At 39.8% G+C, this 22912-nt stretch overlaps 1 protein-coding gene across 10 annotated transcripts in view; it reads right to left on the bottom strand.

Moving 5' to 3' along the window:
- Window positions 1–22912, bottom strand: part of THSD7B (thrombospondin type 1 domain containing 7B) — a 603973-nt gene that overhangs the window by 273359 nt on the left and 307702 nt on the right. The gene's annotated exons all lie outside the window — the stretch shown is intronic.

Below are 22912 nucleotides of genomic sequence, written 5' to 3'. Positions count from 1 at the left end.
TTTCCATTCAGCAGTCCATAGCATATTCTATACTTATTGTGATTTTTCTACAGGCCCTCTTTCCACCCAGACTTCCTTTGTGTGGCAAATTGCTGTCTCCACCAATTGCAGCTTCACTTCTCAGTTTTTCATTCTACACCCCAAGTCTGCACTGTATCTTTCAGTCAAGTCTGATCTGTATTCTTCCCACTCACCTTGCAAAACCTGTCAACCTTGCACTCTACACAATTATCTGAATCGTCATGCAAATCTAAACCATCATGGATCACACAGGAACACAACTGGATGTGAACACATGTGAGCAAGTATGAATAGGCTAAACACTGTGTTGTATTCCCTCCCTGCCTACTGGAAAACACAATTATAAGACGTAGCATTCTCTTTCCTATCCCACCGTGAAGACCTGATATGAATGTCTTTTGCACTAACATCAACATCCGTCGGCAATCTAGTCCAGGATCAACAGCAAACCAATACATTCAAGGCTTCCATAGATAAAGTTCAGCTACTAAACCATTAAGCATGATATATCATCATACTGCCATTATACTGCTCTTCCCAACTTTCCATATCTGGATCCATGATTGTTTGTACAGATGAAAACATATAGCAACTTAGCTTCTCAATAGTGTAAGTAAGTGAATGCCTTAGAGCTATCACATAAAGAAAAATAAAATGCTGATTATATGAACAAGGAAGGCACCACACAATACAAAAAGTATCTCAGTAAAACTGCTTTGGATTGAAAGAGGTAAACCAGTTTAGCAATAGAATTGTAATTTTTCCACTCTATCGGCAGGCCACATCACAAACCATTTTAAAAAGTGTCCTAAGTCTCTAAATCATTTTTCCATGTAGCATTAATTAGTATGCTATTCAAGAATAACAAGTCAAAAGTTGCCTTTGCTTCATTGTGAAACTGGCTGTGTAGGATGTTGTTTTCTACTCCTGATCTATAAATCTGAACAGCCACAAAGCTGAAACACAGCCATCACAGAAAAGTTTAGGGTTAAAACCTGTAAAAATACTGTTTCTTAACAGGAAGGTTATTCTCCTGGGTAGATATGTATTTGGATACCCAAGTAAATTGTCCATTCCACAGCATAATCCTAAAAACCAAGCAGCCCTGAAAAGACTCAAACAATACAGCTATGAAATAGGCTCATTCTCATGCTCACTTGTGCTCTCCTTTCAGTTTTTATGCTAAAATTAAAAAGCCAGAGAGAAAGCCATGCAGGCTTTTGCAAATAAATCTTGCTGCTGACCAAAATAATCAGTCCTAAGTACATTTTAATGGGTTGGTCATTACATTTTCCAGAATGGGAGTGTATAATGGGAACACTAAACAGGCCTATAACTGCCATATGCATTGACAGCATTTGTCTCAATGTGTTATTATCACCAAGGCATAATAATACAAAGCTAAAATGGCATCAAAAAGTATAGGATAGATGTAAAACTGAAAGACATACATTCTCTAAATATACACAAATTGTGAGTTTATATTCTGTGCTGTCCGCAACTACAAAGATGACATATGCATTCATAGACAAATGTCACATTTCCCAGTACTTCCCATATTTGTGCTCTTCAGTGGATAATAAGATAGAGCTTTAAGACAATTTCAGATTGTAACCAATATCTGTGTGCAGTGGATGAATGGACATGGTATACAACAAACCTTATTCTGGCAAAGGAAATTCTGATTACGATTAAATGCTACCGATATAATGGCAGATGCTGCACATGTGAAAGGCATTCTCTTTCTTGTTCTCCACATTCCAAGTTGGCAATGTTCTTGATCATACAGCTCAATTGCAGAAGGTAGTCCAGCATCTGTCCTTTGATGCCAACATTTCAGCTTTCTATTTGAGGCACCAATAGACAATGGGAGGTTCCCTATTTCTGCTGTGACGGCAATTCAGCCTTTACATGAATACCAAAAGGCTTTTAAGGATCTGAATGCAATTAATGAGTGCCCACAAATTTACAAAAATGCAGGAGCTTCCTAAGAAGGCTGGAGAATGACTCCCAAACAGAAGATTGATCTGACTCAATAAAACTGAGACCGTGTTTTAAAGGGACTATTTGAACATATGCATATTAAATTCTTAACTTTTTCTTCAAGTTCATTGTTTTCTACTAGTAGAGGTCTCACTTTAGTAGATAAATAAGGACCCAAGAAGATCACTCCTCAAGCAGACCAAAGTTTTATCTTGTTCAGCATCCATTTTCACAGAAGGTAGAGAGAGAAAACAACCTCAGGTACTACTTCTTATAGTAACAAACTTCTTATAAGGACCAGCTGGGATGGAACACAGCCAAAGGAGAGGAGGAGCCAAAAGTTGTTAACAGTTTGGCCAGTGGAGTGGACTTTCACTTTCTCCCTTTGATTTCAATGAAAATAGAGGAACCTGGTGTGGCTGGTTTTTCTGTTAAGTAGTTGAGAGGGGCAAGACGAGAAGAATTTTTAAATGGCAGCAGGCAAATAAAAACTTGATTTTAAAACCTAAATAATATTTCTAATCAGCAGCAGAAGTGGAAACATCAATGCTTTTGGATATTATTGCACTGCCATGATCACTGCAATTTGGGCTGGAGTCTAGAGTACATTTGTTTTCTTTGTCTGTTTTGGTAAAGCCAGTGGCATTGACCCTCTCATGATGCCTTTACCATTCTACCTTTATGGCATCGAGCGATTGCCAGAGTTCCATTTTCATTACTCCCATCTTTCCATGATTGATACTGATGTCAGCAGGAGGTATAGAAGCCCTTAGGGAGGAGAAGGAAAGCATTAAGTCTGGCCTGCTACAAAAGACCTTTAAATAGCACTGGTTATCCCATGCCATCTGCTTTTGTGACATCTGAACAGGACCTGGGATTAATATGCCGTACATGATAGTGTTCTCTGTTTTGTTCACCGCATACGATACGAGACATTTTACAACCCAAATGTGCACAGATAAATCTCAGCTACAGAACTCTGAAATGCTCTGGCAGCTGCAGAGCTGGCTAAGTCTAATGCCTCAAAAAGACAAAACACCTTGCATACAGCAAGGACATGTGGAACTTAAAAGACATCCAAGATGACAGCTAATATTCAAGGGGAGGGGAGGGGAATTCCAAAGTTGCTACAACATTAAAGGCCCAATTCCTACACTGTGTGGAACTAGCTACTTGATACGTTGATAGCTGCAAAAGGCCTTCACCTACAGAGTGTGGAGGTTGGTTGGGTATACAGTGGTACCTCGGGTTACATACGCTTCAGGTTACAGACTCTGCTAACCCAGAAATAGTGCTTCAGGTTAAGAACTTTGCTTCAGGATGAGAACAGAAATCGTGCTCCGTCAGCACGGCAGCAGCAGGAGGCCCCATTAACTAAAGTAGTGCTTCAGGTTAGGAACAGTTTCAGGTTAAGAACAGACCTCCGGAACGAATTAAGTACTTAACCTGAGGTACCACTGTATAAGGAGTGAAACCATCTTTCAGGCACCTTGGTCCCAAGTTGTATAAGGCTTTAAACACCAAAATCAGCACTTTGAAAATAGCCTAGTAGCTGACTGGCACTGCAAATCTTTCAACAGTGAAGTGATGCATTGGCAATATCCTGCCCCAGTGAGCAGTCCAGCTGCCGCATTTTGCACCAGCTACAGCTTCTGCACCAACCTCAATGCCAACCCAAAATGCAGCACACCCAAATACAGATGGATGTTACCAGAGCATGGATGACAGCAGTCCAGCTACCCTGATGCAGATATGGTGGTAGCTGTCTTCCCAGCTGTAGCTGGCAGAAGGCTCTCCTAGCCACTGAGGTCATCTGGGTCTCTAGTGATAAAGATGGATCCAGGAGAAGCCCTGGACTGTGAACCTGCTCTTTCAAGGGAAGGATGACCCCCATCCAAAGCAGGAAATTGACCAATTACCTGGACTAGGGAACCACCCACAATCCCACCATCTTGCCAAGATTCAGAGTCAGTTTATTGTCCCCCATCCAGCTCACTGCTGAATTCAGGCACCAGTCCAGAGCTTGCACAGCCTCTCCTGATTCAGATGTTACAGGAAAGCAGAATTGGATATCATCAGCAATTGAGAGCACCTCACCCCATTTTCTTCTACATAGGAAGATTTCTTAATCTGCCTTTTCTACTTTGGATGGCTGTTTCAGGACAGTCGTACAGGCTTGAAAATCCACCCAATCAGTGCTGTGTGGTGTAACTAATTTCTTAGGATACAACAGAGCAAAATGATCGGTGATTGTCCCCTTTCTTTTCTTTTTTTCATAAAAAGTAAAAAAAGAAAAGCATGTCTAAACTTCCCATCCTTCTTTTCCTTAATGAAACTGTTATTGATTTTTCATCCCTGCAAATCAGTGCCTTAGAGCAATTTCTTTTAGCTGCAGGTTCTCACATTTAATTTGTAATGTATGCCTTAAAGGAGAGGACATCAATAGCATCTCCAGGGAAGCAATGGAAGGGTGTTTCTTGTATTATTAGAAGTGGATGAAATTGTACATGAAATTTCAGCCATCAGAGTAAAAAAAAAAAACAGATCAAAACAAGTAATTAATTAAAGTAATATTTTCCACACAACCCCCCCCCCACAAATTTGAAGAGAGAATTGGGTCAGATACACACCACACTTTGAAATGCATAAAAATGTTAAAGCAAGCAGAGCATCAAATGATTTCCTCCATCTACATTTTTTGTATAAGATGTCAGTGTATGAAACTGCACAAATGATCAGCATCAAGAATTTAGCAACATACACCAAGAGGGGGAAAACATTCTCTTCCCAAGTTTCTAAGAGCTGCAATCCTAACCCCATTTATTAGGGGGTAGGTCCCCACTTAATTCAATAGGACTTACTTCTGAGTAGACACGGTTAGGCATGAGCTGTTGCACACTAAAGAAAAAATCCTGTTGACGATTTTTTATGTTCATTTGACAGCTCATCTATAAGGACATGAGATTTATTTAGCCCATGGGACACTGTGAGCCATTTTGCATGAATCAGGAATGGTGAAAAGACAGGAGACTCAACTAGACTGGTAAAGAAAAAGCGATTTATATGTGTTGTATATGCGATATAACCTTGTGCCACCAGATGGCGATGTGGAGTCCTGCTTTTCTCTACTTGCTTTTCCTGTTTAAATTTACAACACTTTAAACTGAAATGCTTCTTTCCAGCCAGGGTTAAAAAAAACAACCACAAAACAAGTTTCTCCATGTTATTACATAGTGGCAGATGAAATTGACTTATTATGTTTCAATTAGAATGTTCTGCTGAGGCTCACATAGTTAACCATGGGTCACTGGTGTTAATACTGAAACTGCCGCTTAAGTTAAAAGTGCTTTTATTTAATTATTCTGTTACTAGTTCTAAATAGAGAGTGCAGTCAGTTCAGCTGACCAGAGAACAAGCTAAGATTTAGGACTTTCAAAAAAAAAAAGTAGTACAGGACACAGTGGAGTTCCAACAACCTTGTTGTGAAGGCAAAGGTCAACTGGAAAAAGAAGCATTTTTTAATAATCCTTCCTGCCTAGGAGGAGGCAATCTGGATGAGGGGAACCATGCCAGATCTGGAAGGCTCTTCCCTGAGAGGCTGTAGTTACACAGTTCCCCAAAGGGGGAAAAGTCAGTAGATCTTGAGAGGAGTCCTTTTATTTTATTTTCTACCAAGAGGCTTAAGTTATGCAGCTCAGAGCATGGGACGTTGAAGAGCTTCTCCTGATACATACATATACACGTGCACAAATAATGTGTAACACAAGTACAAAGAAAATGATTTAGTATTATTGTTTTCATAAAAGATGAAAAGGAAAAGGGGATTGTTTTCTAGTGTCTATGAGTATTTAATTATTGCTATGATACAGCAACGTTATCATTTTGTAGTATATATTTGCATATGTTTGCATATATTCATATATATACATTCTTATATTGTAGTATATATCTGCATATGTTTGCAGATACAGATACACACACATAGAGGTGTATTGCATATATTCTTATATGCAAAACCATGGTTTAGGAAGAAGAAGAAAAAGCCTCGGTGAATCTTCATCTTGCACATGGTACTGTAAGCATATAGCACCTGTGTGCACACAGGTATCTGTGAATAAAGCCCCAGATATTTTGCAGATGAAATAGTGCTTTTACTTTCATCCCTATGATCTTTCAGAGAAGGCCTAGAGGGAATCCCATTAGTAACAGGCCAGTTGGGTGCTATCAGTTATCAGCCACCTCATATGCGCTGCAGCTGTTCACTAGTCCCATCCCCCCCCCCCCCGCACACTTATAAATGTACCTCAAATCTGATTTGGGACCTTGTGTGCTGTAATGATTAAATCATTGTGAGGGCTCCAAAAGCTGGTCTACCCCTCCCAGAATCAATCAAGGACAAACTAATGAGAATATCAGCAAAGGTGAAGATATTCACCTGGCAACTTTTTAATTTGCGGTACATACATCCTTTTGCTGTTTCCACAGCAAGTATGAGGATAAATGCTGATGGAGATGACATTAAAAGTAGAAAAATCCCAAGATTAGCTTTTATTATTTATGGTAATAGTGCAAAATTCATGTACAGGTGTGGCAACACCATCCCTTGAGACTTTAAGAAGTACGTACAGATGCTGTTTTTCAGAAAGATCCATTTGCAGGGGACAGCTTTAATCCCTTATCTTCCTCAAAAGCCCAATTTATTCCAGTGTCATAGGCTTGTTATCCTCAAATATCATTCATCCACCGTCTGTGCATTTTCAGAAGGTATTCTAGTAAAGGTCAGCAGTCAAACGCCCATCAATACACACTAAAGAGGTGAAAATGTTAAGTACTGGAGCTACCCTAGTACACCTTCATTGCTAAACTTCCTAAATTGTATTCTGATTTCACATAACTTTCTAGGAGGGCAAAAACTAGGCCCCGCTTGAGAGCCAGCAGGCCAAACATAGGGCACCAACTATTTAGGGTACTAAATAGTTGCATTGGAGGGAGCAAACACAATGAGCCCCACTAGTGCAATGGGATTTCTCTCATCTCCTCCCCTGGTGTGTGTCCCACCCCTTCCAAATCATCGGGGGGGGGGGGGTTCTGAAGAACCCCCAGAGTAGCATGCAGGGTGGGGAGACAGGGACTATCATTCTGTCTGGCAAGCAGAAATGCTTGTGCTGATGGAGCAATCATAACAGCATTATGTTGGATTACACTCCATATATCATCGTCTGACAGATAACCCCCGTTTCACTAGTCCCAGGCAGACATTAAAATGGGAGGAAGCCTAAATTTCTGGTGAGACTCATTTCATGGATAGTGGGTTGAAATATGCTTGCTTGCTGATTAGTTATGCAGACCTGCAATACAGCAGTGGTAAATGTGGAAAGAACAGAACTAATCCTGAAGATGCTGACATAATTTGACTAGCTGGGAACCATAGGGGTATATTAAAGCAAGCTCCTCATTTTTTCCCCCTCTTCTCTCCCATTACCATGTCCCCCTTTCTGCCCAACCTCTCTCTTTCGCCTACAGTCCAATATCATTACCTGTCTGGCTACATTCTTCCTGCTTTACTCAATTGTTCACACTCATGCAGTTTCAATCTCCTATTGTGCCTTGGCTGAACCAAAGGTTGCTGTTTTTCCTACTTTTATGGCCTACATTTAGATGCCAACGGTTTCTCCAGCTGCCCTGTCTAAAATTTTTGTTTTGTACCTTCATTCATCCTGCTAATCTACATGAAGCATTTTCTTTTTCTGTTGCAGGTTGAAAGACAGCAGGGTGTGGGATTTTTCTAGTATACTGCCAAGACTGTCACAAGTATGACTCTCTGCCTACTGGACAGAAATTGTGAATTTGTATTCGGTGCAATGAGCTCTTGGGTCATTCCCTCATGGCTAAGGTGGCTGAGAGAGGCAGAGAGGCTGGCAGACAAGACCTCTGGGGGGTGTGATAACTGAATTCCAATACCAGGATGATAGTTCCCCTCTTGTCATGGGGTCTAGGGGGAGGTAGACAGACAGAAGACAAAGAAAGACAGAAATAATCCCTTAGAAGGGGCCCACTACTTGGGAGATGAACAGTTATCCCTTATACGCCTCCTGAGAAAAGGGAAGATCCTTGTAGTGGGTGATTCAATCATTAGCGACTTTGATAGCTAGGTGTGTGGTGGGTGTGCAGCTTGCAGAAGGTCCTGGAGAGCTGGCTAAGTAGGATGTTGAAAGCTAAGATCTTCAACATGACTTTCTCTGAAGTGCTACAGTTTCCATGCACAGGACCACCTAGATAGGTTCCCTGCACAATGCCAACTAGAAAGACTCAGCTGTGTAGTCTGAATGATATAGTAGTGTTGGGAGAAGGGTTTGACTTTGTTAAGACACAGTGGGATGTGGTAAGGCGCTGGGTCTGTACAAAAGGAATGGGCTCCACTTGAGCCAGATGGAACTAGACTGCTCGCCCTTAAAATAAAAAAAGGTGGAGAGTCAAGCTTCTAAAGAGCCAGCAGGCGATCAGGAGCATGCTGTTCAGAACATTCAACTCCCAGGGATAAGCAGGGAGATGTTAATGATTGTTCAAAGGAGGGGAGGTAGAATTAAGCACTGAGAGTGCAGGGACATATGTTAGTATTTCAAGGATACCAAAGCACCGTAGGCTAGACCAGGAATACTGAAGACATTTGAAGAGAGAGATACCATACGTAAGTGTTTGTAGGTTAGCGCTAGAAGCCTCCAAGCCATGGTGCTTGATCTTAAAGGAGATCAAGTGAGCATAACAGAAACCTAGTACAGTTATACCTTGGTTCTTGAACGTAATCCGTTCCGAAAGTCTGTTCGACTTCCAAAAACATTCGAAAAGCAAGGCACGGCTTCCGATTGGCTGCAGGAGCTTCCTGCACTCAATTGGAAGCCATGGCAGTCGCGTCGGACATTCAGCTTCCAAAAAAAGTTTGCAAACCGGAACACTCACTTCCAGGTTTGTGGCATTTGAGAGCCAAAACAAGAAGCCAAGGATCCAGTTTAAGTTATTAACAGATGCGAGAGAAAGAGGTGGCTTCGCCCTGCCAGACTTGAAACTATATTATGAAGCATCATGCCTTTGTTGGTTAAAGGAATGGATTAAATTAGTGAATGGAGAGTTGTTAGATTTAGAAGGATTTGATAATAGATTCGGGTGGCATGCATATCTGTGGTATGAAAAGAAAAAAATTCATAAAGGCTTTGAAAACCACATCTTCCGAAGATCATTGATAGAGGTGTGGGAGAGGTATAAAAATTTGTTGGAACCAAGACTCCCCCATTAGCTTTCACCATTGGAAGTGATGAGTGTGAAAAAGATAAACATGAGGGGGAGGTGGATAACTTAAGGAGAATTGATAGTAAGAGAGGGGGGAAATGGAAAATGAAGACTTATGAAAAGGTGAAAGAATTTGTTTATGATTGGTTGCACTACTACCAGATTAGTGAAATGTTTAAAAAAGACTGTAAAATGAGTGGATATGAAGGAAAAGAATCAAAATTTCAAATAGAGGTATTGAATAATGAGTATAAAAATTTGTCTAAAATGTATAGAATGTTGTTGGAATGGCATACAAAAGATGAAGAGGTGAAATCAGTAATGATACATTGGGCCAGAGACTTTGGTTATAATATACAATATGATGATTGGACGAAATTATGGAATGAAAGGTTAAAATTTACAGCGTGTACCGCATTGAAGGAAAATGTAATGAAAATGGTATATAGATGGTACATGACGCCAGTTAAACTAGCTAAAATGTATAAAACATGTAACAAGTGTTGGAAATGTAAAGAAAAAGAAGGAACTTTCTATCATATGTGGTGGGAATGCAAAAAGGTGAAAGGCTTCTGGGAAACGATATATAAAGAATTGAAAAAGATGTTGAGATATACATTTGTTAGAAAACCAGAAGCCTCCTTACTAGGATTGGTAGGTAATGAAATTAATAGAAAAGATTGTAAACTTTTCCAATACGCTGTAACAGCTGCAAGGATACTTCTGGCGCAAAGATGGAAGCAGGAAGAAATTCCAACTGTGGAAGAATGGAGAATGAAACTGACTGAATATGCGGAATTGGATAAATTGACTGGGAAGATTCGATATCAGAAAAACCAAAAGTTTATCGAGGACTGGGGGAAATTTACAGATTATCTGAAAAGCATATGTGATGCACAGACAACGCTTGTTGGTTTTGAAGTCTCTGTGAAAAATTAAGAAATATTGTAAAAAAGAAAGTAGGAGAAAGGAAGAGGAATGGTTAAAGGCAATAATAAGTTCAGAAATGCGTTAACAATAGAAATTTTAATGAAAGATTGGCAGAGAAACTGAGGGGAGTCAAAAATTGATGAATGTGAGAGTTAATATGAGTTGATTGTATTAAAATGTTTGGAAAATGAATAAAAATTATTATAAAAAAAAGAGAGAGCCAAAACATTTGTGTCACAAGGTGTTCCAGAACCAAGGTACGACTGTAGAATGGAAATAACCAGTGTGGCATGTTTCTCTCTACAGGAAGGACAGGGAAGGCTGGAGGTGGCCTTGCTCTGTACATCAAAAGGAGAAACACAGAAATACCCAAGGGGAAAGACTCCCCCTACCTCCCACTGGAAAGTTATTCATGAGGAAATGCAGCCCTTAGGCTGAAAAAGGTTCCCTATCCTTGTTCTAGAAAAAGAAGTCTAAAGCCCCACCAGGGCTTGTTTCATGATTGCATGGGTCCTTTTCTAACCGTGTAGAAGCACTGTATCACTTTCCCAAGTAGGGTTGAAAACAGTGATAGTGTCTTTTCCCTATTGTGGACTTTAATAATACATTTGTTATAAGATTAAACCCAAATGTTGTTTGTAAAAATGTGGTGCAAAATACTGTCTATCTGACCCTTGAGTTAGGAAATAGACGTAAGATGGATTCAAACCAGTAAGGTGCCTATTACATGTATGCTCTCAAGCCAACAAGGTGCCCCCAAGTTTAAGCGCAATCTAACCTTTGTTGCCTTTGGTAGGGCAAATTATACAGTAACCTGGTGAAAATTGTAGCCTGAATAATTTTCTTTTGTTATTTAATTAAGAGCATCTTATATTTAACATTCCCAAAATGTCCCCTTTAGAATAATATATTATATACCTTGACAGATTAATTAGTTATAAGCAAGACAGTTAATTGATAAAAAATAAACCTTAATCAGTCCCACTGAAAATCAATTTGTGCTCCATCAGCTGCTGCTAAAAGACTGTGGAGAATACAAAGATCCAGAAAAACCCCCACATCTTATCTATGAACCACAGTAGCCCTGCCGCTCAGGCCTCAAATCATATCAATGGAGTTGGAACAGAACAGTTTGAAAATTGACTGGACGGTGTCAAGAACATGAGCTGCTTGCATTTGGAAATGGTACAAATAACAACATGCATTTCATCATGAGTTCAGAAATTATACACAGGGGGAAACACCTAAAATGCATTGCTTACCAATTTCTGTGTAATACCACACACCCCAGTAAAGCTTAACAGATGGAAAGCTGGTTAGAATAGTTTTTAAAGATTTTAATTACCTCTATATATTTTTAAATTTTCTGATGGTATTCTGCCATTTTCTAATAGAGCCAACAGCACAGACAACTACTATGGAAAGAAATGTATAATTAATGCACATTACTAATTTAATTATGGAATCTTCCATACGCATAAAATGTCATAACTAAAGACAGTGATGTCTCAGGGCTTCCAAGGGACTAGAAGCAAAAATTATTTGCCCTATTAAGAAGGCATATAAAATGACACATAGAACCATTTCTGAAGGATCAAAAGAGAATGGACTTTAACCTTGTTACTGGTCTGGAATTTAATGTTGCCTGACATTAACTTCACACTGAGGAAAGTTGAGAATGTTTCTTGACTAGGCTAGACTTGGGGAAAATAATAATGGATTTTGGAAACTTATGTGAGGATTATAGTTCCATAATGTATTCCAGATAAATGAAATTGTCAGGCAAAATATAGATTAGATTACTAGTAATATATGATAAGCTATCGTGGGAAGATGCAGTTTAACGGCAAGATTATCACCAGCCACTGCTATCTAGATGCCTTAGCTTGCTGAAACTAATCAATTTTTTTCTCATTATGCAAAAATATGACTAATAAAATCTAAAAAGGAAATATGAAAACATACTATTTGGGCTGATAATCTAAGACTGTGTGTTATTGTGGTGAGGCAGAAGGGCACAGATGAAGGCAAAGAGCAAAGGCAGTCCAAAGACAGAGAGGGGTCTACTAGTAAGCTCCCAATTTGCTACCTGGTTAGGTTCAAGGTTCCTGTGCTTAATTCTAAACAATTTGGGCCCAAAGTGCATTAGCCTGATTGCTTATCATCTATCCTTGATAACTGACATCTTCTTACGGGGCACTTTCAGTGATTCCCCCATGATGTTGAATTGCAGCTGGCCTTCACCAAGAACCAAGCTTTCAGTGTGGCAGGCCCTGCCCTGTGGAGCTCCTTGCCAACAGAAGTCCTTCAGGATTTACTTTCTGCCTCCTTTCAGATACCTTTTAAAATCTGTACCATTCGGGCAGGCCTTTGGGATGTGATCTTATTTTAAGCAATCAGTCTTTATTGATGTCACAGTAGGGTTTTTTTTAGTATGTTGTATACCGCCTTGTTGGGATGCGGGTGGCGCTGTGGGTAAAAGCCTCAGCGCCTAGGGCTTGCCGATCGAAAGGTCGGCGGTTCGAATCCCCGTGGCGGGGTGCGCTCCCGTTGCTCGGTCCCAGCGCCTGCCAACCTAGCAGTTCGAAAGCACCCCCGGGTGCAAGTAGATAAATAGGGACCGCTTACCAGCGGGAAGGTAAACGGCGTTTCCGTGTGCAGCTCTGGCTCGCCGGAGCAGCGATGTCACGCTGGCCACGTGACCCGGAAATGTCTCCGGACAGCGCTGGCCCCTGGCCTCTTAAGTGAGATGGGCGCACAACCCCAGAGTCTGTCAAGACTGGCCCGTACGGGCAGGGGTACCTTTACCTTTACCTTTTATACTGCCTTGTTATTTTTGTTTGTGAAAGCACAGTAGATACATACTTAAACACAAAAAGTAATAGGCCATTGAATGATTTGCAAGGGTTTCTTTTTTAAACCAGAATTAAAAAAAAAAAAAATACCGAAAAAAGCAAAAGTGGGTTGTTGAAGAATCTGCAATAACTAAAGCTGAGGTGAGTATCCCTGGCCCCTTTCACAGAACCCATTTGTTGCCCACAGAAGTTGGCAGGATATTCAGTAAAATTGCTGGGAGTGGGGACAAATTCTAAGCATTTAGAGGTGGGGCTTACCATTCCAGACCACATAGCTAAGGATTTCTCTTTTAACACATGCACACAAAGCTTAGTTGCTGTGTGAACAGTCCAGCACGTTCCTTCCTACTTCCTACTTCGGGGGTAGTGAACCTTTTTTTACCTCAAGGGCCACATTCCTCCTGGGCAATATTCCAAGGACCATTTGGCAGTGGTGGTGGGAAGGACCACAGGCAAAAGTGAACAGAGTGACAAATGTTGTTTTTATCTTTGTCCAGTATCCTATTTTTTTATTCACCCTCACATGCCCTCCTCTGTTCTCCACCCAGATAAGCAAGCAATATCAGAATTCAAGGACACATTCTAGTCATTCAAAAAAGCTGGGTTGCAAAGCAGGACCAACGAAGGAGGTTTCCAAAGGCCAGAAAGATGTTTGAAGGACCATATTTGGGTGGCCCAGGCCTGAGGGGTCCCCCATCTGATTTATTGTACTGTTAAAACTAGAATTTGGGGGAGAAGGTACTGGAGAAAAGCTAGGTTTTACTCTGCCTGGTTCAATGGTACAAGCTGACACAACTAAACTGTAGCACAGGATGATGCTGGGCTGACTCCCTCCCTCCAAAACATCATCCTTACAAGAATGCTGATTCACAGGCATTTCAACTGATCTTCAGACACAGCAATATTATTGAGCAATTAGCCTTGGGTTATCCATATAAATCATTCAACAAATATACTTCAATGCTTAGGTCAGCTCTGAAGGCACTCACTCTAGTTTCGCTGGCAGTTTCCAGTACAGCAGAACCTGTGTGGTGTAGTGTGGTGTGGTGTGGTGTGGTGTTGTGTGGTGTGTGTCTTAGAATGATTCAGCATAAACTCACGAAACAACTACCACCCAGAAATGAAACCTCTCTCCTTGTTGAGTAGACAAAAGCTAAACGTTTCATATGTTGACTTGATGAATAATATTTGTGTGCGGATCCTTTTCCCGAGAAACAGTCGGGGAGCGAGTTGTGTTAAGCTTTCTTGCTGCAAGGATGTCAGCACCCTTTTCGTGGTGTTCCGATTGGATTCACTTTGAACATATGCCCTTTCAAGTGAAATTAATCAATCTCTTTATCGCTCCCGCAGCATCTGGAGCTATAATCATTACCCAACTGCTGAGAAAGAAATGAAACCACTAATCGCATAGGGAGTAGGGCTTACTGTTCGGAGCAGGAAAGTTTTTTATTAAGTTCTAATTTGAAAAGTGATTTTTCATGACCAGTCTTCCAAGACACAAGGCATAAAAGGGAACTCTGCTTCAGCAAAGCCTGCGAGTTTCTGCCCAGTATACATATTCCAAACTGTGATAAAGTGAAACACTTTTAATTATGCTTTTTAAAAAAGAAAAAAATGTACATTTGAATGTAATAATCATACATTATAATCCAGTGAAAGTGAATCATCTTTTTTTCTTTCTTTCTTTCTTTCTTGCATCCCATTGAATTCAGTGGGAGAGATTTCAGGGCATTCTTACAAATCAGTTCTATTAAAGTCACAAAGCTTAACTTTGGTTGAATCGCACTGCAGTGGCACACAGAGGGATGCTGAGGAAAATTAGCCCTACTAAAATCACCCATCACTGCTGCTATCTATAATTTTGTTTAAAATGCTGAGCAGGGGCATTTTGAATTTTGGGGTGGGGGGAATGTGTATATGGATCTGTTCAGTTGCAATCAATCTGGACATATTAAGATATTAAGCCATTAATGAATGTCTGTCAGGTGCTGTGCTCTGAATATCTATAACTGTGGAAATATTAAACACACACACACACAGTAAAATAAATATCTCAGAGGGTTTTTTTTTAAAAAAAAACTCATAAAACCTCACAGTGAAGAATATATTAAGAAGTGCAAAGATGTACCGTTAAGAGCCATGGTGGCTAACGCAGAAGGCTGGGAGACCACCAGTAGGTGGAGACAGGGCCAATGACTGACAAAGCTCACACTGTGAGTAGCTGAATGGAAGGCAGCAGCCAGGTGAGGACTAAGTACAGACTGAAGTTGGTGGGGCATTGCCTCCATTTGCCCTAATGGACCAGTTTCCAGTGGGTAAGAACATGTTAAGAGCTAGGTAATAGGGTGGGTACAGAATTTCTGTTAGCTGGTGACTTTAGAGGTATGGCAGGAGTGGGTGAGGAACCCGTGGCCTTTCAGATTTTGCCAGACTACAACCCATGGTGGCTGGGGTTGGTGAGATTTGGGGTCCAACAACGCCACATGTTACCCTATACCTGATGAATGCAATACATTTCGGATGACCAAAACTTGTTGTTGATGTTGTTTTTCTTTTAAGACCATGACCAGATGGTGTTTTGCCCTTTGGAAACTGTATGAATTATAAGACATAATTAACACCAAATGTTGGGTCACAGATAGAAGGGAGAGGACAGCAGTTTCAAGATGTGGCAGATGTGATCATACTAGAAGGAACAAAGGCATGTAACATAAAAGAAAACTATAAACATTGACAATGCTACTTTTATTAATTGATATAACTTTTTTTTTACCAAAATGATATAACAACACGATCCCATAGTCACTGCAGTAAAACATTATGCTAAATGCTGGGAGAGCATTTCTCACATCAGCTTTGGTGGAAAAACGGAGTAAGTAAATATTTGGTTTAATTTGGCTACCTATATTAGAATTAAATGAGGAAGGCACGTCATAGCCACACAAAAATGGATAAACAAGGCTCACTCACCATAAATTAATGCATTTATTTAATGATCAGCAAGAAAAATAACACTTCTGTGAGATTTAAATTGATTTTTTCAACTTTTGGAAATGATGGATTTTAATGTTGACAAAAAAGTGGGAAAATCTGACTAATAAAGCCACATAAGCAATGGATGTAAAAACTATAAAAAAATTGCAATGAAAGTTGCAACAGTATAGACAAAATCAGGTTTTAAAAGCTCCAGAAAATAAAAATTTTGCTGGTACTGTTGTTTTTCCTATTCTTATTTGTATTGTTGTTATTACTGCCTGCTCTTTGACAGGACTTCCACTGGCGGGGCTCATTAGGTGAATCCTTCCCAAAGTATTTATTTTGGCATCGCTCTAAGCAACATGGTGAAGCGCTTGTAATCAGAGACAGCTCCAGCATTATTCAGAGGAAGCTTAACCCCAGTATCATTTATCTAAGGAAAGCCCCAGTGGTTCACACCGAAGATCATCCCCAGAGTGGCTGCTGCATAAGGTAATTTCTCACAATAACTGATATGCATAATGGATCATGTAACTGCAAGTCTAATCAGTCCCTGGAATATGTGCTACATCTACTGCAAGTAGATGCCCTTCTTTCACAGAAATTAAGGCGCAGCCTCCAGCAAGCATGTTCTCCTGTAATTGGATTAAGTCTAAATTTATAGTTTCTAGGATAGTACCACTACCTTTACTGCAGTGGACACTGATTGGCTCAGAGATCTCTTGTGATCCCCCAGCGAAAAAATCCTATTGTGGTGTTTCATGGCAGTTCACTGCCTCTGCCCTTTGCCATGTATTGTCCCTCAACCGGGCCTGTCCTGAATGAGATTACTCTGTGTGTCAGATCCCATGTTCATCAGGAAGCTCTGTGGTCCTCATATGCTGATCCACACCACTCTTTTCATGAATGGCTCCGGGGGAAAGATTTCTTTTCCTTAGCTAGATTCCTCACCCTTACCCTGCTTTCACCCTTTCCCTGCTTCTAAACTATATCTAGCTGGGATCCTTGCAGAAAAATGAAAACCATTATCTCCCCAAAATAAAAGCATTTAGTACTCCCAAACTTTATTGGCGATTTCTGAGAAACATATTGGGTGGGTGGGTGTGTTTATTATGTATTTTGTGTTTTATTTTGTATTTTTATGTTGTGAAGTGTGGTATACAAATGTAATACACAATAAAAAATAACAATAACAAAATAACAATTAAAAAAACCCATGTCACTCTTTGTTGAGCATTTTGTGTAAATTAATATTCAAAGCATAGGAAAATCCTCCAAGCAAGCTTCTGTTAATTTATCCTAAAATAAGGATAGTACTTACAAAATAATTATGTCCAGTACAATAACATTTGTTGCATGCAACCATATCCATTAAAGACCTGCAAAATAATGTCTGTTCTGTCCTTATTATCTATAATTCAATTATCAGATCGTGGAAAGAAGCCTTTATCACATTGATACCAAAATCAGAAACTGAAAAGACACAGCTTAAGAACTACCGTCCCATCTCCCTTTTAAATGTGGATTACAAAATATTTGCTGAAGTTTTGGCAAACAGACTTAAAAGAGTTTTAAGTGAAGTAATACACAAGGACCAAGCAGGCTTTCTCCCAGGCAGACACATGTTTGCTAATACAAGGAATATTATTGACATTTTGGAGCTGTTGCAAACAGAAATTAATACCAAAGCAGTGTTAGTTTTTATAGATGCGGAGAAGGCCTTTGACAATATCTCTTGGAAGTTTATGAAGGGAAATTTAAAAGAAATGGGAGTGGGGAGGGGTTTTGAAAACGGGATTGATGCGATATATTCAGAACAAAAGGCAAAACTGATAGTCAACAATGTGGTTACGGAAGGGTTTAAAATTGAAAAAGGAACACGACAAGGCTGCCCAATTTCCCCGCTGTTGTTTATTACAGTCCTGGAGGTGCTCCTGAATCTCATCAGAGGGGACCGGTTGGTGCAAGGGATCCAGGTCGGAGCGAAACAATATAAACTTAAAGCTTTTGCAGATGACCTAGTTTTGACCCTGCAGGAGCCAGAATCTAGTACAAAAAGAGTTTTGGAATTGATTCAAGACTTTGGTCGGGTGGCGGGATTCAAATTAAATAAACAGAAAACTAAAGTATTAGGGAAAAACTTGACAGACATAGAGTCAGAACGGTTTCAGAAAGAAACAGAACTAACATTGGTGAAAAAAGTTAAGTACCTAGGGGTAAATATAACAGCAAAAAATCTGAGTCTATTTAAGGATAATTATGAAAAATGCTGGTCTGAAATTAAGAGAGACTTGGACTGTTGGACAAAATTGAAACTTTCTTTGCTAGGCCGAATTGCTGCTATTAAGATGAATGTATTGCCAAAGATGTTGTTTTTGTTTCAAACATTACAAATTGTGGATAAGACGGAGTGCTTCAGGAAGTGGCAGAGAGATATTTCTAAATTTGTCTGGCAGGGCAAAAAGCCTAGAATTAAGTTTAAGATACTAACTGATGCGAAAGAAAGAGGCGGCTTTGCCCTGCCGGACTTAAAGTTGTACTATGAAGCAGCAGCTTTCTGCTGGCTCAAGGACTGGCTACTTCTTGAAGACACGGATGTGTTGGATTTGGAAGGTTTTAACAATGCATTTGGCTGGCATGCATATCTATGGTATGACAAAGTTAAGACCAATAAGGCCTTTAAGAACCATATTGTCAGGAAAGCTGTATTTAATGTCTGGACAAAATACAAAGACTTGTTGGAAAACAAAACCCCAAGGTGGCTTTCACCTCTGGAGGCTAAAGCCCGGAAGAGACTCAATATGGAGGCCAACTGGCCAAAGTATTGGGAAATATTAGAAAAAGATGGTGACAATTGGAAATTGCAGAGTTTGGAGAAAATGAAGGGTAAAGTGCTAGACTGGTTACATTATGCTCAGATTAAAGAAGTTTTTAAAAATGACAAAAAGTTAGGATTCCAGGTGGAAAAATCGAAGTTAGAGACAGAACTGTTAGAACCAAAGAGTAAGATATTATCAAGAATGTATAACTTGCTGTTGAAATGGAACACACAAGATGAAATGGTTAAATCTGCTATGATAAGATGGGCACAGGACATTGGGTATAATATTATGTTTGAAGACTGGGAAAGGTTGTGGACCACTGGGCTGAACTTCACTGCATGTAATGCTCTGAAGGAAAATGTAATGAAAATGATATATAGATGGTACATGACCCCGGTTAAACTTGCTAAAATATACCACTTGTCCGAAAATAAATGTTGGAAATGTAAGGAAAATGAAGGAACATTCTTTCACCTCTGGTGGACTTGCCCGAAAGTGAAGGCCTTCTGGGAAATGATATATAATGAGCTGAAAAAAGTATTTAAGTATACTTTCACTAAGAAACCAGAGGCCTTCCTCCTGGGTATAGTCGGCCAGAAGGTGTTAAAGAAGGACCGAACATTCTTTATGTATGCTACAACGGCAGCAAGGATCCTTATCGCTAAGAACTGGAAAACTCAAGATTTACCCACACTGGAAGAATGGCAGATGCAGCTGATAGACTATATGCAACTGGCGGAAATGACCGGCAGAATCCGAGACCTGGGAGAAGAAAAGATTGAAGAAGACTGGAGGAAATTTAAGATTTATTTACAAAAATATTGTAATTTGGTGGAATGTTAAGAAGGGTGCTTGATTATAAAAAACTGGCCATCACTAATCTGGATTTGAACTGGAAGATAAGTGAGATTTTAGAAAACAAAAATTGCTGAAGAATTGTTATTTATCATTTAAAAGAGTGATTATAAATTACATGATAATTTGCTTGGAAAAATGTATTGATAATGTAAGTGTGAACGGGAAACGTGAGGAAGTCCAAAAAGGTTTGAAAATTTGTTAAGACAAAAGGAATGTTGTTTATTATTTTTGTATTTTTTATAAAAAACCCTAATAAATATCTTTATAAAAAAAAAATATAATTCAATTATCAGTGAGGAAAAGGAACCAAATGCTATATTCTGTTTTGTTTCCCTTAACATACTTTTCCATGTTTACCCCGATACTTCATCTATTTAGAAATCAGAAACTGGTATGTTCCTCACAAGTGTTTTGATCACAAATATCACAAACAGAAATAGAGATTAGCTCATTTTCAATGGCATTTTAAGAATCTTTAAAACTCCTGAGGTATTTCATATAATCAATGAAGGCATACCTGCAAAGGTCAAAATATTTCCAGGAGAAGCACCCAAATAGGGTGTTCACTTTCTTATGAACAACAATGCACATCTCTAAACCCTTTCAGTTCACAATAGAAATGTAACAATGAACATGAGAAACTTCACTTACTCTGAAATTATATCTTGAAACATTCCCCCCCCCCAAGCTACTTCATGAGATCAACACTCCATATCTCTGCTGAATGTGCTATGCTCTGAGAAAAATATGTAACACAGCTATTTTCCTTTCTTAAAATTTTCACTAAGTGAATATAAGTGACAATAATATCTATTTTTAGAATGCTCCAAATTGCATTAGGTTATTTCTTATGTAATCTAATTTCAACATCTTCCAAGTTTTAAAATTTAACACAATGTGCTTACAATGCTTCTGTTTAACTGTGATATAAAGTCAAGGCTACAAACCTAAGCATGCTTACTTATTGCTTGTTGGATTCCAGTGTGCTCTTTACAGCCTGAGTGCAAGAAAGCAGCTGCAGAGCCTGAATCTTTGCATTTTCCACAGGGAAAAGGAAACTACCAATTCAAAACCGAGCATGGAAATCAGGAACCAAAGAATAACAATCATGTTAATAATTGTCTCATTCACATGACTGAAAGTGACATTAAGGAAAACAGGCAGATGATTCCTATTTTCTACTGCATATTGCTATATGTATATATTAGAATTGAATCAATTGGCCCACAAGATAGTTAAACTTTGGCCCCATGCATTCTCCTTTCTGTGCAATAAAAATACACGGAGTAAACCTGATTAGGTGGAACTGACCACTCTTCTCAACATAAAAAGGTGATGGTTTGGACTTTCAGCTATGATGCTGCCAAAATGAACTCTGTGATGGACTTCCCTTGAAGATGCTCTGGAAACTGCAACTGGTGCAGAATATGCAACCTTTAGAAAATTGACCTGTGTGCACTGGCGGAGGAAGAGGAGCGCGGGGGGGGAGTGCACAGCCCCCAGCAGTGTGATCCCGGTGGGTTGCCATCGTGGCTGCCCCCCTGCCCGTGCTAGGTGCCACTCCCCTGCAAGCAGCATGCCATGCCCCAGGACATGCGCAATGCCCCCAAGACGCACGCCAGCCCCGCCCTCACCTGCTCTCTGCCCCCTGCCCCCCTGGTGCCAGAGCATGAAGCTCCGCCACTGCCTGTGTGTCTACACAGTCATGTAACGTCTAGTTTGTGGAGTCTGCACTGGCTGTTTCTATGCCACCAGGACGAATTTATGGTGTTGGTATTGACCTCATTGTCTTGAACCCTGGTATTTGACAGAACACTTTCCCCATATCAGCTGACCTGGGCTCTGGGGTCAGAAGAGGGATCTTTCTCACTCTCTGGTTTGCCCCCCCCCCCCCAGGTAGGGACATGGGGTCAGGAATCCTATGTAATTTGCAGTATGGAATTCTCTCCCACTCGAGGCAACCAGTGCTCCAAATCTGCAAAGGTTTGGACTCTGGATTAAAACATGCTTGTTGGAATTTCACTTAAGCTAGTCATGTTTTTTTTTGGGGGGGGGTGTTATGTAGGAACTGCTACTATTGGTTGTGATTGTTCTATCATATTTTTATGATTTTAGTGGTATTTTATTCTTGTGTTATTGAGCTGTATCTGATTATGTCATACTCGGAGAAGACATAATTATATATAAACATACCCTTGGGGAAGGCTCAGGCAAAGTTTTCTTCTTCTTCTAAACCAACAAGTGATGAACTTATTGTTTAAACTGTCAGAGGTAAGCAAAGAAAGGTGGCCTTGAGAAATCCCAATATGACTGCTTTTGCATTTGCTACTTGTTGGACAAGACAGGCAAGGTTAGTGAAATATACGTTATGCCTTTTTTGAATGAAAAAAGAATGAGATGCATAGTCTGTTACACATATTTATCTTTAAGGCATCTTTTAGGTGTGATATAATTTGGGACATTAAGTTAAGATACTACAGTAAAAAAGAATAGTGGTCAGTCTTACATCTCTTTAAGATTTTGTTGGATATATTTGTTCCCCTTGCCTCCAGGCCCTTGAAATTTTTTGAATGAAGTCCCAGGGATGGTGAACATGTGGCACTCCAGATATAACAAGGCATTTGGACCTACAGAAACCCAGACTTGTGGGGTGGAGGGAGAAAGAAACCACCACTTTGTCTTGGCATAAACCCAGAATGACTTTGAAGAGCTATGCTTGATTAACTACTAAAACTCAAATTATGGGCTGATTGCTTCAGGGAATGACCACTTCCCCTTGTACAACTTGCAGATGTAGACTAATTCCTGCTCTGTTCATGTGCAAAAATCGGTCACTCTGCCAAAGAAATGCATGAATTTAAATTTGTCCAAACCTCTCTCCTCTGGTCTTCCTTCAAGTTGTACATAGTAGTCCTTAACTACTGTAGGCCCAGCTAGCAGGTTAAATTTGAAAGTTTTTTTAAATTTTTATCTTATGCATCTTTGAAACTATTCATCTTTTTTCCTCTACAGCTTCAAGTAAAATGTGCAGTACAGCCCCCTGGAATTATACCAGAATACAGGTGGGGAAAATGTGTAGAGGTATCTTCATACTCCCATGCCAATTTTTTAAAAAAATGCATGTGGAAAGCTAGTCTATCAAGAAGATGGCATCTAGCCCCACACTTACTAATTTGTTTTTAC

Source organism: Podarcis gaigeae (assembly GCF_964106915.1).
Source record: "Podarcis gaigeae genome assembly, chromosome: 1".
Lineage (NCBI taxonomy): Eukaryota > Metazoa > Chordata > Lepidosauria > Squamata > Lacertidae > Podarcis > Podarcis gaigeae.
Note: the sequence above shows the minus strand (reverse complement) of the source record. Positions and strands in the feature narration are given on the sequence as shown.